The sequence below is a fragment of the Lagopus muta genome, chromosome 13 (assembly GCF_023343835.1).
Source record: "Lagopus muta isolate bLagMut1 chromosome 13, bLagMut1 primary, whole genome shotgun sequence".
NCBI lineage: Eukaryota > Metazoa > Chordata > Aves > Galliformes > Phasianidae > Lagopus > Lagopus muta.
Genome location: NC_064445.1, coordinates 16,626,417 through 16,644,567, shown reverse-complemented (window position 1 = coordinate 16,644,567; position 18,151 = coordinate 16,626,417). Strand labels below are relative to the sequence as shown.

The 18,151-nt window shown below is 44.6% G+C and overlaps 1 protein-coding gene across 8 annotated transcripts in view; it reads right to left on the bottom strand.

Moving 5' to 3' along the window:
* IL1RAPL2 (interleukin 1 receptor accessory protein like 2) overlaps positions 1-18,151 on the bottom strand; it is a 335,478-nt gene that overhangs the window by 284,172 nt on the left and 33,155 nt on the right. Inside the window, exon 2 of one of the 8 annotated variants that reach the window (XM_048959244.1) lies at positions 4,639-4,786. The exons of 6 other annotated variants lie outside the window; for them this stretch is intronic. The gene's annotated coding sequence lies outside the window, so the exon portion shown is untranslated. Of the gene's footprint in view, positions 1-4,638; positions 4,787-14,715; positions 14,816-18,151 lie in introns of those variants that run through there. One more of the 8 variants, XM_048959245.1, reaches the window with a different exon arrangement.

Sequence of the window (18,151 nt, the reverse complement as noted above, 5' to 3'; positions counted from 1 at the left end):
AACACATTTTTTACAAGAGGTCAAGGACAAGGAGCGAGAACAAAGGAGTACCATCTTGCCCATGAGGAAGCCCCTTTCATTGGGGTTGTGCTTCATGAGAGGCAGCAATTAAGCAGCACGTGTGGAGAACCTCCTCCTCCAGCCCGCACATGGGACGCCCCAGTGCTGGGGAGGGCAGCAGCTGCCACGCAGCTCCTGCTCCAGGACTCCAGTCGTGCAGGCAAAATTGAATTTTGCCACCCATGAATCAAGACTGGGCTCCTCCAGCTGGTGGAAGGTGCACAAGGAGGCAGACTCGCTGTTCCTGCAAAAAGAGATTGGATAGCAGAAAGTCAGCAACAGCTGGTGCTGTGACCAAGCCATCTCCTCCATCAGCTGTATGCCCAGCCACTTTCCACAAGCCCTGTCCGGCTCGTTGGGCCTCTGGCACCCAGGAGGCAGCAGAGAAGCAGCTCACATCTGTTCGTTTTCACACCTCACTTCAGGCACCTGCAAAAATGAGTGCAAGTCAGAAAGGCACAGGAGGTACCAATTCACCCAGGTAGAGAAAACACTGATACCTCTGCTAAGGTTAAGACTGTTTTCAAAGCAGTGTTTTGTTTGCCTTCCTAAAAAGCAGGAAATAATTGCTATCAGTACAATGTGAACAAAGCAGGGAGAAGCTGGGTCTGTTATGAGTAAGAGCTTAAAAATTACCAACCAGCTCCCTAGGTCAAGGAATGCAGCCAGCTTTGAAAAGGTAAATGAGAGTCCAGCTTGCTCTGGGACAAATCATGCGTTTTATGAAAAACAAAAGAATCCATTTGCTTTTAATCTATTCCACTGATTTACTGATTCTTGCCAAGGCAAGGGACAGAGAGCCAGGCATGGGGCTCCATTCCTGCAAGCGTCCGACTGCATACACACTGCCACCTCAATCCAGCTAACAAGCACCAGCTCCTCTGAGTTCAGGCGAGTGACGAGGTGGGCAGATCGTGTCCTGCGGATTGATGCTGATGTTTTTCTCAAGCTGAAGCTTGCAGGCTCTCCCATACTGCTCTGCTTACACACCACCTAATGGATGCGACAGCCCAGTCAGCACGCCAGCATCGCTACACCTCATTCACGGGGAGCCGATCCCGACTTCTTTCACCACAAAGCATTTTTTGGCAAATCTGTCATCTCAGAGGGACACTTGCAGAGCAGATGTGCTTAGAAAGCATCAGCACGCAGAGCACTATTTCACTACTGCTGTGCCAGTTTTGGACAGTGTGATGAATTCTGTAACTTTCACGTCGAGCTCTTTCAGAGATTTGAACTGCCTGCTCTTTCCAAGCAAGGGAAGGCTTGGCAGGCTCAAGTAAGATTCAAGAAGCTGACTTGCTGAAGTGGTTTCCACTGAGGGTTGGACGAGATGATCTCCAGAGGTCCCTTCCAACCCCTACAATTCTGGGATTATCATTAAAATTTCCAGTAGCTGAAGCCCTGTTTCATAAAGCAAAACACTTGCTACAAAATAAGTACAAGCACAACCATAAGCAAGGTTTTTCTCTGCCAGGATGGCTCCCATCACCTGCTTTATGATCAGAAATAACACAGCAATAGCCTTCTCCCTAACGAACGCCTTCTGGTTTCCTACCAGTGCCACAACTGCCTGCAATGAGAGACACCCCGAGCACGCATCTGCAGCCCTCCATTAATGCAACACATCTGCGTTTGAACATTTGCAGACCAAGGCAGCATCAAAAGGAAAACGGCAGTGAGGTTCCGCATGGAGTCCAAGGCTCTGGCACAGAATGCCTTCTCAAACAGGTTGTATTTTTATTTACATCTAACACAGAAGTTTCATCAGAATCTATAAGTTTCTCTGAAAAGCAAATGGGATGATTACCCGTTACCTCAAAGTAAAGCTGAGATTAAAAAATGAAAATAAAAAGATGCTGAATTGTCACAGATGGTCATTTGTTCTCATTTTGTTTGTTTTACACAGCACATTTTATAGATTACAATAGTTAATTAAATGTAACAAAATTAATTCCATGCTCAAACGTTAAGCCTGCCTATTCTTCCCACCATGCCCTTACCCTGGGGCAGCCCTGCCTGCACAGAGCAGGGGGCACTTGGCAGTCCCACTGCTGACTGGCAAGGCACTCGGTGACTCAAAATGCAGAGCAGCTGCCTGCTGCCACTGCACCAGCACACAGCATCACATAATAGCAGCTCCTCGGTTCCTTTGCAGTACGAAAAGTATTGCCTATTTATTTCACAAGGGCTTTCACAGAACTGTTTATATTCATATATTGTCCTCTTCCTCCTAAGCCGCATTTGAAGATCCTGTTATTCAGATGCACTCTTATGAAGGTGAAAGATAACAAGTTGAGCCAGGTATGTGGTGCTTTACAGGACAGAAATATAATTCACCTCGATAGAAGACGGCTGCAATGGCTCTTAAAAATACTCTATTTGCAGAGTCAGCAAATCTGCAGTTCTAAAGAAAACTTCAACAATAGGCACTTATAACCCACTCCCCACAAGAGTGTTAGTGGAAGGAAATAATGGAAATAAATGGGAGATAGAAAAGGTACCTGCAGTGTGGAGCACTGCTTCGTGATCTCCATGCTCTTTGTTGTTGTGCCTTGAGCTTAGCACTTCCACACATTATTCCAGCAACCAAACCAGGCCTGAGACTGTCCACACTGCTTTCTGCAGAGGTTGGGGCAGGTGGAATTTAGGGCATTGGGGGAAATGCAGCTGTGATGCTTTGCTGCTGGCCAGCTGCACAAGTCCAGGCTGCCACAGCACCCAGCTGCACCACACAGAACCCAGCAGCGCCCTGCAGGGAAAACCGCCTGGCTGCTCCTTTCAACACCGACAAAGCAGTTTGTGAACATTAGAAACAACAAAACCAAAACAATCGAACAAAGCCAACCCAGCTAACACACTTATCCATCTACCACTGCGAACAAACCGATTTCAGAATCAGCCTGCATTCGGTAGAAATGCAGATGGCAACGTCCAGCCTTGCTGCATGCATCATCCCAGAAACGAGCGCAGATCATAAGCGCAGAGTGCAGCACCTCCAGCAGCACACAAGGACTGCACTGCCAGGTGAGGAGGAAACAGCTCAGAGCCCAACACCCAACAGCCATACTTGCTGTTCCTCACCGAGATGCACTTGCTTTGTCAGTCATCACTGAAATGACCTTTCACGTTTGCCGTACAATCTGTGCTAAATCTTCTGACTAACTCATCTCTAAATGTATCTCTATTTAACGTATCTCTATTTAAGCATCGTACAGCTAAAGATTTTGCTATAAAGCTGCTTTCTCGCTGCACTTTTCTTAGTGTTTATTACTATGCACATGAACTGCTTGCAGCTTTCATAAAATATAGCAGATTCCTCTAGGAGAAGGCTGGAAAGGGGTTAACACATTAATGGATTTCTTGAATATTTTTGGGGGGGGGCAGTGGAGTGAGGGGGAAAAGCTGTTTTGGGGTTGTTTTGGTGTCACATTTTCTTTGTTCATTTTGGTGGTGTTGGTGGTTTGTGTGTCCAGGCTACTTATTTTCATCTGCACATCGTTTCTCCATTGGAATAAAAGCTCAACAGCCCATAGGTTTTAAGGTACCATTTTAACAGGATCTGAGCAAGCCACGATAGAAAAGCTTTCCCATGTTTGATGTAAAACTGTCCAGTTTTACCAATACTTCACTACTGCTGCAGATGCTGCCCTGAAACATCCCAGCAGAGACCGGCTGTCAGAGAAGAAAACCCCCAGCCACCTTTAAAAGCTCCAACCCAGAACCACCCCCACCCCCAGAACCACAGCATTCACCCTCTGCACTGCTGGGAGTTGGATTTTCTGCTCTGCCACTACTTACATAACACTTGATGAATATTTCTGCCTTATTCATTAATCATGATGAACACATCATGAAATTCTCTAATGTATTCATTACTCAGTATTATCCAAACAATTTGTCAGCAAATAATTCTTGCTTTATCGGTCATCTGAATTGCAAATTTGTGACTACGACAGTCATAGTTTGCTGCTTATTTTTTAACATATGTAATTTATTTAAGTAATACATACAGCCAATTTAATCTGCGTGCAGTGAATTACAATTTGTGTGTTTGACTTCAACATCCTCAGCTATATAAATCACGCACTCAGGAAATGAAATAATAATACAGGACTTAAGTGAATAGCTGAAACCACATGAACAAGTTTCCTGGAAAACACCAAAATGCAGTAACATACACAGGCAAACCTAAATTCCACTTTCCAAACACTATGAGCACTTGCAACTGCTGGTGTTTTTTTCCCCCCTTTCTAATTCACTCTGAGACAGTTAATTTCTAGCAAGACCATGCCAGCAGCTACAGCAGACGTTGCCAGATTGCTTTCCACTTCCTCCCCTGTATCCTTATTTAGGATATTAAATAACGCTGCTCGCTATTAACTTCTCTTCATCCAGTATCTCAGAAGCTATCTGTCCACCACAGACAGCAAAAGACCTTCAACTTCCTCAGCAGTTGGGAGGCAAACTGCAATTAGTGGTTACCTGAATCAATTATAAATAGCCAAGGATAGCTCTCGTTACTTAATGCTTTTGATTTTATTATAAGACCAGAGATAAAACTATAATGAGGCTCACCGATAATAGGAAGTTGGTCCTCTGGGACTTGAAAATTGAAGTAAGTCGGCAGAAATTAAATGTTTAGCTAGCAGATTCCTGTTTGTTCATGTTTTAACGTGTACCTCCACCTATGCTTCCACTGCCCAAATCAGTCTGATCATTCTCCCTCGAGAAAAAAAAAAAAGAAAATGAGAAACCAATCCAACCATCAATTTCTATTGCCAGCATGACTTCTCCTACCAAGAAGACTTTCCTTGAAACTGTCAGTGGTCCAACAAATGCACCATCTCCACAGCACTGAGGCTTCGTCTGTCTACTGTACCCAAGGCAGAAAACACAACACATGTATGGATAAGCAATTTGGAACAGCCCTGCATCTGTTCACCTGTACCAATACATCAGATGGCCTACAAATAAGCAGATGATCTGGAAGCAGGAGCAAAGATACGCTGCGTTCTATTGCTGGAATCAGGTTCCAACAAAAAGCACCAGCCTTACCCTCTGCTGCTAAGCCTAGAAAGCAGTTTCAGACATCCTAAATTAGTGCTGAGATGCAAAGAGCTGGGTTAATTCTAAGAAAAGAATCAGCCACAGACACTCAAGATCAAAAAAGTTGCGTTCCCTCCCATCTAGTTAAGCCATGGAGCCGTTCAGATGTGCAGGGCGTTGCTTGAGGCTGCTCTCCAGTTATTAGAGGATTTGTGTTTCACAGATGTCAGATCATATCCAAGACAGACTGACATGTAAAAAAAACCCTGTAACTGCTGCACTAGCATTTAGATGGACCAAAATGGGCTTTTATGAGTGAAAAGGTAAAGTAACAGAAGCTTCTGTAGATGATTTTATGCGGATTTTCACAGATGCTGCTGTTGTGTCTCATGCCAATGGCAGGCACAGTAATGACATAACACTTCTGCAGAATACATAAATGGTCAGTTCTGGAAGCAACATCCATCAGAAATATTGATCTCATGGAAAAACTCTTCTGATGGCAATTACAGAAGATGAAACAGACTTCTGAGGCTGCCCTGACATTGAGGTTTTGGATGTGAGAAGGAAAGCAGAGGAGGCAAGTTGAGCTGCCCTTCCAAGGGGCAGCCAGAGCTATAAAAGATTAGATGAGAAATGATAGGATATAAATATTCTGCTCATTTGGTGACAAAACAGAGCTCTTTAAAGGGTTCTGGAGCACAATGCATACGGTCAGTTCTTGATATCATAACCCATCCAGGCATTCAAGCCTGCTGTGCAGATGAGTGAGGTGCACCGTGGGCATACCATTAACTGAAATGCAAGGGGATACACAGAACTTACTGAACTCATTCCTAGATTTCAACACTACACTCCTGCCCCTGTTCCAGGTGGTGCCATCACTCCACTCAGCTCATGCAGGTGGGTGAATGCCAAGGTGAGAAACACAGCCTGCACCTATCAATTCTCACCCACAGCGCTCTGTTTACAGGGCAGGGATGGAAGAACACAGGCTTTCATGAGCTATTTGTAGGAGAGGTTTAACAGGAGAGCTCAGAAAGCCTCCAACAAAAAATGCAGCAATGGCCTGCTGTTCCAACAGAAACAAACTGCCCCTGATTCGAAGCTCTCTAACTAACACAGCCCAGTTTTTAAGATGGGCAGAAGGCACGCAGGCAGTGCAAGAAGCACCCCTTCTGCGTGCTGTGCAACCAGCTTTAGCTGCAGTTTCTGCAAGCCTCTCCTAGGGTGATGCTAACCTACACTGCTGCCCACTGCAGTCCTTACTCCCTTTGCACTTGAATCTTTCTCCCCATTCTACACAAAAATCTGAAATCCTTCCTAAATGCCATGACAAGCTGAATTGTTATTAACAAGCTTATTAGAGCTGTGAAACAGGATTTCCATTACACAGATCTCTTGCTTCCCCCTTAGTACACCAGGGTACCACCGCAAGTATCCTATAATGCCCACTGACCTACCTACTCCCTTGTAACAGAAGCCATCATCTCTGATGTTGCCCTTTATGAATTCTCCAGCTGTCTTGGTTCATTAGCATGCTGTTAAGTGTTCCTTGTCTAGTAGAGAAAACGTCCTGCTCTCCCATCTCATAAGTAGCCTCTCGCCATTCAGCTCCTTGTTTAATCAATGCTAATTACACAGTCCTGTGATCATCTCCTGAAATTAGCACAAATGGTAGCAAGTTCTTTGATTGCCAATGTTTTTGTAAATGTTACATTAAAAAACAGCACTAAAATAACAGCGTAGACAAAATTTGTATTAGAACCATGCGTTCTGTTGCACAATTCACAACAAGGGATGGCATGCAGAGTGGGAGTCCGCTGTCATCCACTTCAACTGACTCAAATAAACAGAATGCAAAGAAACCCAACTACTTCCAGTTTGGAAACGTGCTGGTGAGGAAAAGAAAATCTACTGTGAACATTAGCAATAAAAGATCACGATGCCTAGAGCTGTAAATTCTCAATGGGCCATTTTTAAGACAAGAATAATGGTTTAGTTTGCTAAAATTCTGCAGTATTTGGGGGCAAGCTTCTAAATATTTGTCAGAGATTGCTCAGAAGCAAGGCAGTTGATGAAGACTGCTTCACCATCGTGTTTCTAATTGCAGCACCGTGCACCAGTTCCTGCACAATGCTGCCACCAGAACCAACCAGCTCCCAAGAAAACTCAGGAAAAAGACCAGAATGTGTCCATTTCATAGTGGGAGTCAAACCTCCAGAAAATCCCATTGCTCTGCAAGAGCTAAATAACTAGGAAAATGTAGGACAGGTCATTTCAATATACAACGAGATGGAAAATAAATGACTAAGATACTAAGAAAAATGAATGAGGAATGAATTGTGTAACTGGGTCAAGCCATTAATTCTGAAAAGAACAGGGAGCCTGAGATTATTTAGACTGATTCCCCAAGACAAGAAGCAGCTCATTGGAGGAAGTTTTCATGAAAATGATATATTAAGTATTTTACTGTGAAACATTAAAAAATAAAACAACAAAAAACCAGCAGAATGACCAGGTCCTTCAAAGACAGGAGTTGATTGGCCAGCGCACACCTACCAGGCACCCCACAGGATCCTGCCCTAACCAAGAGGAAACAAAATAGGATGAGACTCTCATACCTCTCAAGCTGGGGGCAAAATCCCCACTGGCTTCACTGTAACCCAGCTCTCACTGAATGTCCAGTCACAGGTTTCCAGTCTCCTCAGCCAAGTGCTGCACTGAGGACTAGTTTTACATCACAGCACTATTAAGATCTTCCCTTTGGGCTATGGATGGAAATTCATGACAACTGGATTGAATTTCCTAATTTGAATCTAAGTACTTTTTTTTTTTTAAATGGTCACCCTATGGCCATTCTTTGCAGGAGTTAAGAAATAGCGTGACCTTCCTCCCATCTGCTTTTATTCCTTCTCAAATTCTCCACAAAGTTCTGAAACATACAGAAGACCTTAGCAGACATGCCAGAAAAACAAACATGATGAACCTCAGCCCAGCTCCGTATAACAGCACATTTTCACGCTGGCAATACAGGTGGCCTTGCTTTTATTCCACTTCCAAAGGAATAGAGAACACTGTTAAACATTAAATACTGCAGTGACAAAAAGCAGACTTTGAACCAAGCAATTGTTCTCATCCTATGAAATTACTTTGCAGCACAAGTGACTGTGGCTCAACATTACAAATCCCTCTGCAAGGACAGAAAATCTGAGCCTAACAATTACCTAAAACTAAGGAATTCTCTAAGTACAAACTGGATTACCTTCTGGTACAACTGGCCCCAGCAATACTTGCTCACCAGCCCACCTGAGGACCATCCTTTCTGTCTGTCTTTCTATGAAGGTTTTTCTGAATACTGAAGAATTCTGGATAAAAGGCAATTACCTGCAGACCCATTAGCATCAACAGATCTTCAGAATTGCTGTGTTACAAACACATACAGTCAGAGATTAATCAACAGCATTGATTAAATGTGGTTTCTAATCAGATACCAAGTCTCTGTCTCCACAGATGATCTAAGAGAAAGGCCAAGCACCACTTGCAGTCACACCACCTCGCTTGATTTCTATCTGCAGCATCTTCCCCAGGCAGGAGCAGAAGCTGCAGGAGGCCCACTGCCCCGTCAGACTGCAGCCCAGCAAAGAACATTAACATTACAAGAACAAGAACATTATGGAAGGTTTGAGCTCTGCATCTGAGTTCCAAGCACCTACAGAGCTCCCAGACACCCTGGTGTGCCAGCCACACACTGCAGTGCCAGCAGAACACACAAAGCTCTTGTGATGCATAAATGACATCCAAAGGCTCTTCCTTTTAGTTCTCTCTGCTCCTCTGGAACAAGATGAAGACACAGAGTAAATACTTTTTTAACTAGATGAATTGCTCAGTAAGCATGAGGTTATTCATGGTGCAAGAAAGAACTGGCACACACCTTTTGAAGAGACATAATGGTTAAAAGATGCTCAATGCTCCCCCAGCACCAGGAATGTGAACAAATAACGTTTCTGACCTCCTACAGAGGACACTTGAGAGAACATTTTTCAAGAAACTCAAATACAAACCACCCTGAATCTTTTCCTAAAGGGAAAACTGTTCTTAGCCCCTGGACTTGTCCACTGTAAGAGTTCGTGCATCTCTGGGATGTGATGAGCAGATGGGAGAAGAACTCCACAGAACTGTAAGGTTCCACTTACCCACGACTGACAAATTCACACTGAAAGGAGTACTCAGAAGATTACCTAGAATGCCAAGCAAATCAACATTCAACTTTACAAGACAAAGACAGCAAAATAATTGACTCCTTAGTAGATGAGATGAAAGCACCAGCGAGGCAGAAAAGCTGTTGCCACAGCCGTGAGTAACTACACAAATCCTCGGTGTGGGAATAAGAAGTTTTCCAGCCAGCAGATTGCAGCGGACAGAAGCACTGGGAGCCTGGGTGCAATGCTTTCACAAATAGATCCTGATACAGTTAAGGAAGGGACTGTGTGACATGTTTGCCCACCTCAGGGGAAGACTTGATTCAAAGACATCCTTATCTCTCCAGACATCTACAGCCACTGGACACCATGAGCATCTCCATTCTGATTTCTTGGTCACATTTCCACTGTTTCTCAAAACACTCACTCTTTAAAGCCTCAGGAAGCATCTACGGTGACAATTCTGCCACACATTCAGTGCATGAACGTTTCTATGGAGACTTTATGCATCACACTGGATTCTTTTCCCTAAATGCTCTAGGTACTCCCACACCAGCCTGCAATCCCAATTCTAGGTAAACCAAAATGGAAAAATCAGTTTTTCTACATCCAAATGTAAAGTCAAGCTCTAAACATGCTTTTGCTGTGTACCCACGCATCACACCTCCATGGCCTGAACATGTTCTAGGGCAGTGCAGGACGACGCCACGTCATCCAGCTAGTGGCAGTAACAGAGCCAGAGCTATCCTTTGCTATATATATGCACCATGAGCTCACTTGAGCCTGGAATACCGGACTATTTTGACTTGAAATGCCATTCTTCCAGTGGAGCACTTATAGTCACAGGCTGTTCATAGATACTAAAACACAAAATCCACCTAATCCTAACATACAAAATATTTTCAAAATAGACAAGCCTTCCTCACTGCCTCCTCTGTTCTCCCCTCCCCCCATATAAACTTCCGTCCCCTCTCCCTTTGTATTTAGAATCCTCCCCATCCTGCTCAAGGGCCCACTCACCTCTCTAAAATAGCAGCCTGATACTAGCAAATGCCTCCTGCAAGGACCAGAGCAATCTGAGATCTCACCAGCACTCACCTAGCACTGTCTGCTCAGAACTCACCTGCAACACTTGAACATCTTCATTCGTCTGGTTTTAAGTCATTTAGTCACTTGCTGATGAGCCATTACAGCTCTCAATTAGCTCACAGACCCTGTCAGTGGTACTGCAGGATAAAACTTCTTCCCATCAATTCACCTTCTACCTGATCAAACTAGATGACAACCACGATTTGCCATAGCACTGGTAATACAGTTGGATACTCTGTTAGTGTACGAGTGCACCAGGCATTTCCCCCACTGCCTGTTATTTTCTTATGAGACCACAATGTGAAGATATTTCTTTATAACTCAGTTAAGCCCCAATGCTCACAAAACCTTCCCCTGTGTTTGTGAGCACTGCCAAATCATGCCATCCTTCCTTCCTGTGGTACCTCTTTCAACACATTAAAGATTAATACCTTATCTGCTACAGAATCCTATTATTCTGTCTCCCTCCATCCTGGCACCAATGTGGCTTCCTGCTGAGTTGAACACAGCGTTACAGATACTTTATCTTCCTTCCTTAACATTTTCTGGCAGAGGTGTTCACAAAACGGAGGTTCTTGCAAGCAGCATCTGTTAAGACAGCACATCCCTGTGTAACTATTTAAGGAAAATAATGAGGGCTGTTTTCTCTTGGGAAATACGTTTAAATGGAGAGGCCTTGGGTGCATAACTTCAACAGGTATCTGAACCCAAGACTCCTGCTAGAGTCATTTTGGAATATTTTTATTGAACTGGGGTAGGCTCAGCCTAGCAAGGTTCAAATCACAAGGCCTCTCTGCATCACACAGCTTTCAGTGAGCAAAGCTGGCATCAGGGCTTACAGACTGCTGCAGTTTGAGCCTTCTGGGCAAGACGCTTTTTTAAGTAGTTCACTTTCCAAGGGCTCGCGCATTTACCTTCCACAAAAACACTCCCAAAACAACACTAAACACTAGGGTTATGGGCCATTCTCACAGCACTGCAGCCTCTCAGAGGAAATCCTGATGCTCTGTGCTTAACCCACACCACAGTGCTGCTTGCTTCGGCATCTGCTAATGCACAGGACAGAGCGTCAACTTCATTTTCGAAATTCTGTGATGCTGTCACTTTGTGTCACAGTGTTAAGTGCTCTTGATTATCTGATGTCAGCTCAGTTTACTTACAGCACCCTCACTAATGGCAGTCTCTTTCCATCAAAATGTGTCAGAAATCTCTTAATAAGAACCATTCTCAACCCAAAAGGGGCTACAGGGCCCAGACGCAACTGCTGGTGTCACCGCACATGAGGCTTACCCAGCCGGTTCAGCTGTCCTCATCGTAGTGCCACTGCCATCACAACAAGCCAGCTCTTGGATCTGCTCTGGTCCCGCTTACCTGGAAGCATTCCCACGAGCAGGGGTGCCGGCAATGCAAGATGGCAGCAAGCTGCTTGCTCACACCTTCCCATGTGGGCAGAGCAGACACTTGCTTTTCCCAGCACTGAGTCTTCACAGTGGGAAGGCTTTGCTTCGGTCTGTAACAAAACCTCGCTCAAGCACTGCTAGTTTTTCAATACAGCGGTGGTTCCAGACAGAAATATTTTGTATTCACTTGCTTCATTATGAAAATGACACGTGTGTGCAGTGCATGCATGCAAAGATGAGAACTGTAGGGCTGGAGTTGCCCCTCCAATACAAGCTCTAAGAATGAGAAGCAAGGGGTCACAGCTGACTTTCAGCTTTTCTTCTCATTACTCATTCATTTCTACAACCTGAATTCACTCTCCACTCCTCACCATGGAACATTAACAGCCTTTGCAGAGCATCCACGAAGCAAGGAACATCATGCAAAAAGCATTTCCACTGACATCCAACTCCTGGAGCATAAAAACCTTCACAGCCAAGTGATACACTCTAGCACTGAGCTCGAAAACAAGCTGCGGGCTGGGTGAATGAGTCATTGAACACCACCAAAATTATTAGGAAAATCACTAAGAACATTCCTTAAAGCTCTCCCAACACTAAGGCCTAACCTCCCAGCACACCATTAGCACTGACAAAGCTTCCTTTATGTCAAGGAAACCACATTCATTGCAAACTGACTCATGCGTGGTCAGAATCAATCACCTGCGTTTTCAGGGTGATCCTGGACATGAACTGAATGCCATTAACGCTGTGCAGCCAAAGGAAGTCAAAAGTGAAAAGCCTGCAGAAAGCAGGATTATTGGTTGCTGTGGTGCTTTTTTTAATAAAGTAAAAGTTAATTAAAGAATAACATTGTTCTTAAATTACTGAAAGGTATAATTTACCCCCAAAACATTGGAATCATCATTAACAGTATAAAGATCTCTTTGCTTTCATTCCCACCCAAATTCAAGCCTGTACATTCTGTTAAGCTTCTGTCTTCCAGCTCGTATTTGTACCCGATTAAACCTCAGTACAGGTGCATATGGGTTAGTAATCACATTTTTATATTTTGCATGCAGATTAGTCCTATTCAAATCTGCATAAATTTGTTATGCATCACCGCAAAAGTGAATGCTCAAGCAACTTTTATTTTTATCTAATCAAATCACTACCTAATGAAAAACGAGCAACTGTGCCAAAAGGTGCACTGGGGCACACTCCAGGGACCAGGAGCATTCACTGCTGATGACCAGCTGTGGGCCTCACTGCTCACAGGGACAGCATGGTCAGGGCCAGCTGGGTCCCGGCTGCCAAAAAGCCTTCAGCAGAAAGATGAAAGAAGTTTTTCATCACGGCACGGACCCAGAAGGAGCTTCTGCAGAACTCCATGCCGTTGATTAAGATGTGATAAATCACGACCAAAACCTCTCATCCAATACGGAAATGGACAAGACTGCTTTGTATCCGAGTTTGTTGGCTGCACAGTGAGCATCACATCTCTTCTTTGTAGGTGAATAGCTGCAACAAGAAGAGCTATGTCTCTACATAGAAAAACAGTTCAGTACTAGGTAATAGTAAGTAGTTGCTTCCAGGCTAAACAAGACAAAGCATACTCTTTCCCCTGCTAAAAATGTATTAAACAACTGCTAAAAAACACTCTGCAGTGAACTACATATGCACAAACAGGTGTGGCTTCTTAGTGGCAGTGGCAGAATCTGGTCCAGAAACAAGCCTGGTGGGATGGTATGGTTTTTTTTAAAGCAAAATGAAAACATTGCCCTACAGAAGACAGCAGCATCCTGATGACCGACACACATGGCTGCCTCACTTTATGCACACCCACGCTTCAGGCATACCCATCTTTCCTCATCCCCAGAGCTAAAGGAATGTGAGTGCTGGGATCTGCAAGAGCTGTGCAAAGCAGCACGGGGCTAGAGTAAGGTGTTATCATGCATTCACATGGACAGCTGCAGCAGAAGCAGCAGAGTTGTTACAGATATGGGTCTCCATCACATGCAGATAATTTTAACATCTGCCTCTCTGCAAGAGAACATTGTGCACCAATCCCATCTCCAAACTCACACAAATTGTACAAGCACGCTGCCATCTCAGAAGCACACTCTGTTCATTTCCTATGACGCAGCATAAACAAGCAGGGCAGAACGGCTGCACTCGTTTCAAGTTCAAAGCAGAAATGGAGTTGCCTAATGAAATTACTCCAGCAAAACCAACAGAAGGAAGTCCTGCAGCCTGCTCTCCTGAGGCACAGCCCCGGGGTCCAGAGAGCCTGCAGGCATCCCTGCTCACCTACTCAGGAACTCCAGAACTGCCATCTCTCCTTATTTCATATCAATCCAAGGGATTTTCAAAAAAGGAGTTTGAAAGGAATTAAATTAAGGCTCAAGAACAAGCAGCAACTGGCAATAAGCAAGTCCCCCAAAGTGCGCCAGTTTGTCCTCCTGGCTCACAGCACATTTCAAGGTCAATTACACTCCCTAACAAAGTGCTTAGCCACAGCCGGGCTGTGAGAGCTGCTCGGGCTGCAGAAAGCACACACAGCTCACGTCCATGCCTCGGCCAGGCTGCACCACAGCCCACTCCTCTCCTGCAAGGAAGGCTGTGAGCCCACAATGGAGGTCAACGCTCTGCAGCTCACCCCTTTTCTTGACACAGCAGCCACTCTGCTTACCCAGATACTCCTTTCAAGAGGCTTCTCCCCCCATTTGTATTTTTTTAAAATAACGTTTCTATTTGCATTTCCTTTCAAAAGTGCAGCATAACACTCTGACTTTCCCATCAGACACCCCTGGCCACAAAGCACAAACCTAACCGTTGGCAACACTAAAAATTTCAGCACAGGGGTAACTGAAAACCTGATACCTGGTATTAAAACATTTATGGAATATGGTCAGGATAAAAAAAAGATACTCCACCAATCTCTCTTCAGAGACTGCATGCAATTTTTCAGCTTTTTAGCTCCCCGTGGACTTGAAGGAAGACTTCACATCAGTAAAATCCTCACTCGCCCATCTGCGCAGCGACTCTGACTTACCCACCTTCCTCAGTATAAACGACTTTTGTCATTCTTTTATCACTGAAAGTAACCTATTTCAGAAACCATGTGATTGGATTAAGAAAGAAAAAAAGTAAAGCAGCTTCCCTTCTCCACCACCAAAGAGCACGAACACATTCCTTTGCTGCTGGACTGCACTGCGACCCTTTAAGTGCTGCCTTCAGATACAGCTTCTTTCCCCAAAATCTTACTTACCCAGAGATTTATTACCTGCTACAGGGCCACTAAAAACAGACAACTTCTATCAAAAATTGGAGCATCTAACAGCTATATGTGATCCACTGATCTCTAAAACATTTTAAAACAGCTTTCTTACCGGGGTATTTAAAAGGACAAATGTGGATAAGAATCTGTTTCAGGCTGACTTATCACACAAAAAATCCCCAAGAGAAAACATTCTTGCTGATCGTTAACACCACTATTCAACAGCTAAATTATTGCACAGGGTTAAAAGCATCCTCCTTGAGGGAAAATAGAGCAGTATTGACATGAATGCATTAAATCTGATTTTCACTACTGTGGTTGAATACAATGCCAAAAATATATATAAGTAACTCTAACAGCTCCAGTAAGTTGTATTTGTTTTTAAGAAGTACCACTTAAAGGACATTGAGAACACAATGAAATTAGCTTTTCCTTTCTTTTTTTCCTTTTATTCTGGGGAAAATAAAAGAAAAAAAAGAGCACAGCTTTCAAATTATCATCAAGTTACCTCTATCTGCGACCTACACAGCAGTCAGACAAAGAATGTTGAGTTTCTGAACACCAGAAACATCTGCCATGTCAACCCGCACCTAGGTTAGTTATTCCACCTCCTGCCAGACAGGAGGTCACCAGGAGCCACCTCACCCTCCCTGCTGACCAAAATTAGCATACAAAAATCTGGCAGAGAAACTCAAATGGAAACCAAACCCACCCACATCCTGGAACAAAGCGGCCGGGAGGCAGGCAGGGCTGGCTGGCAGACAAGGAGAGCTGCAATGCCAGCTGCCCCGAGCTCTGCTGCCAACTTCACCAAGGCTGAATATGAACCCCGGCATTGCCTTCTGTAATCTGCGGGATGCTCTGATTAACTAATAATTAGCTCATTTTAAAATGGCATAATCTTCTTTGCAATTGACGCCCATCCTAAAAAAGGATTAGCACAGGGTCTAATGCCGGAGCCTCTCTAGCATTAAAGGATTACAGGACATTGATCTGGACCCACAGCTCATCGGGGGAGCTGCAGCCCCTCACCAAATCCCCTTTTTCCACTCACACCACAGGACTGCAGGAGCAAGTGTGGCAGGGCACACGCCTGCCCTCCTCCTGTGCAAATGCAACAGCTTGTGCTGCAGCCGAAGCAACTGCTTTCTGCTGTGCTGATGTTCTGAAAGCCAGGCACAAGGGCGTTGGACTGGACATCGCTATTTAATAACCCCAGAGTCACAACTGCAGCTGTCTGCATTAGCACGAGGCTTGAGAGGGGAGCAGATGGTGAGGAAGCTCTCGCTGTGAAGGCTCTAACGATTTCCAAAGGTAAAACAGCAAGTAGCTTTTATGTATAAATGATACTCACCATATGGTAGGCACGATTGAAATTTTAAACAACAACAACAAAAACCCAACAAATTATTATAGATAGGTTGAATAGAACCAAACCCAATTAGAAGTTGAGCTGAGCGCTACGATGAAGAATGGAAATGGTTTACAATAACATCAGTGTTGCCCAGAAGAGGAGTGGAGCTCCTCCAGAAGAGTAACTGCTAAGCGCTAGACACAGATGCCATTAAAATTCAGCTCATTCCTTTGATGATACAGAGATGGAACTGGCATTTCCAGCCACTAAAAGCAATGAAAAGACATTCAATCAATATAAAAAATATATTTCATTGAGATTCATTTCTAATTGATGTATTAATTTATTGATTGCAATTACAGACCATGATTACAACCTGATTACAGGTGGTGAATAAATATTATTAATACCTATGCATTCCACAAAAATAAATAAAACACGACCCACGCATTCCCTCAGATGATCAGAGCACTCGCACACGCATCTGGAGGCAGGAAATGAAGAGGCATCTGGGTGAGCTCCGGCCAGCAGGTCACCTCCTGCTCCACACCTCTCCCAGCACCGAGAGAAGCACGATCAGCCTGTCTGTAACTTCACACAGTAAAATCATAGCCACCTGTGGATCATTAGATTACCCGTTGCCTCTTCACGTAATAAGCAGTTAGATTACTTGGCATCCTTCACTTCATTAAATTAAGCACACTTGATGGTATGTAGGCTGGCTCTCAGAAATTCGGTAATTCTACCGAAACCTGTCAGTCATTCTTTAATTTGTCACGAGCCTATGCTGAAAATACACCCAACGTTCTGGTTTTATGGGCATCAGTCTGAAATTTCCATAGACTTCAATGCAGCCAGGCTGTTGCTGAGTGTTACACGAGAGAGCCAAGCCTGACGGTGGCCCGGCACTGCTACAAGCTGGCATCTCTGCAGAGACCTGTCAGCAAACCTGGATCTTTTCAGCAGGTCCGGGGGAGCTGAGCACAAACCCCACACATGTGGTACAGAGCCTCTGCAGATAAACCCTGCTTTGATCTTTCACGTTCACTAAAAACCAGAGCGGCTCAGGAGATGCATATTAAATCTAGAAGAAAAGATCTCTGCACACACACACACACAGCACAGACTTTCCTTCTTCCCCTGTCCTCTGCCTCTGCCAGTCCCTAAATGCCAAATCCCAGCTCACATGGATACATCACCCAGCAGTAACACAGGATTCAGCAGGAAACTATAGGGTGACATTGGGATGTTCACAGTCCCACTCCTCAAAACACACCTGTCCTGGGGAGGCTCTTTGGATGTGGGCCCCTACCCCAGGCCTAACCCCACTGGTGCCACACAGCAAATCGCAGGAGCTGCAGGCAGTGCTCGCAGACATCTGGCCCCATATGGACGGGCAGCTCTCTCCTCCCAGCACAAGCATCAGAGCAGAGCTGCCCTTTGCTACACTCCCACCTTGCTGGAACAGGTGACAGCCAGATGAGACCCCGCAGGCTCCGGTGAGCAGGGAGGATCTGGAGAGGCTGCAGGTTCCTCCAGCACATCTCATCCACCAGGTGCAGGACCTGAACTCACTGCCTTGCTGTAGGTGGGAGATGGGAAAAGTACGTTGTATTCAGTTTTTTATTTTTGAATGTAAGTGGATAAGAGATTTCAGCCTCCAGGCATTTCTTAGTCACTGCTGACTTCTGTGTTTTATTCCAGGGTTCAGAAGGTTCACTTCTTCATTCTTTCCCCA